Source organism: Scyliorhinus torazame, chromosome 1 (assembly GCF_047496885.1).
Source record: "Scyliorhinus torazame isolate Kashiwa2021f chromosome 1, sScyTor2.1, whole genome shotgun sequence".
NCBI lineage: Eukaryota > Metazoa > Chordata > Chondrichthyes > Carcharhiniformes > Scyliorhinidae > Scyliorhinus > Scyliorhinus torazame.
Genome location: NC_092707.1, coordinates 406838647 through 406839700, shown reverse-complemented (window position 1 = coordinate 406839700; position 1054 = coordinate 406838647).

Below are 1054 nucleotides of genomic sequence, written 5' to 3'. Positions count from 1 at the left end.
TCCCTCAGCACTGACCCTCTGACAGTGCGGCACTCCCTCAGTACTGACCCTCTGACAGTGCAGCACTCCCTCAGTACTGACCCTCTCACAGTGCGGCACTCCCTCAGTACTGACCCTCTGACAGTGCAGCACTCCCTCAGTACTGACCCTCTGACAGTGCGGCGCTCCCTCAGTACTGACCCTCTGACAGTGCGGCGCTCCCTCAGCACTGACCCTCTGACAGTGCGGCACTCCCTCAGTACTGAACCTCTGACAGTGCAGCACTCCCTCAGCACTGACCCTCTGACAGTGCGGCACTACCTCAGTACTGACCCTCTGACAGTGCAGCACTCCCTCAGTACTGACTCTGACAGTGCAGCACTCCCTCAGTACTGACCCTCTGACAGTGCAGCACTCCCTCAGTACTGACCCTCTGACAGCGCAGCACACCCTCAGTACTGACCCTCTGACAGTGCGGCGCTCCCTCAGTACTGAACCTCTGACAGTGCAGCACTACCTCAGTACTGAACCTCTGACAGTGCAGCACTCCCTCAGTACTGACCCTCTGACAGCGCAGCACTCCCTCAGCACTGCCCAATCTTCACCCTTTGTGAAACACCTTATGGTTTTTTTCGGCTATAAAGACAATTTATTCATGTTACATTTTGAAGTGCAATAATAAGAATTTGAAACTACCTGGTCGGACGAAGCTTCGTGTGACGGGGAAGACATTGGAGAGATTGTTTGTATCACACTAATATGAAAAAATAGAAATTCCAGGAATGCTGGGACCATCCTGCAGAAGCTCACTGTCACATTGAACAAAGTGAAGTCTCGTAAACTTCAAAATCCCTTGGAGGATTTCTGAATTTCTGAAACTTCAGTGTGTTGAGTGGGACAGTGAGCTGCTCCCTCCCACTCCAGTCAGCCCTGTTTGTGAGCAGTTCACACCTGGAGGTCTTGCTGAGACTATAGGGAGCAGTGACACCCTGTGGACAGTTAGTGTATCACAGCGGCTGCTTGTTTGTTTAAAGAGGCTCCCTCAAAAAATAATTTCCTGTTCAGCATTGAACAA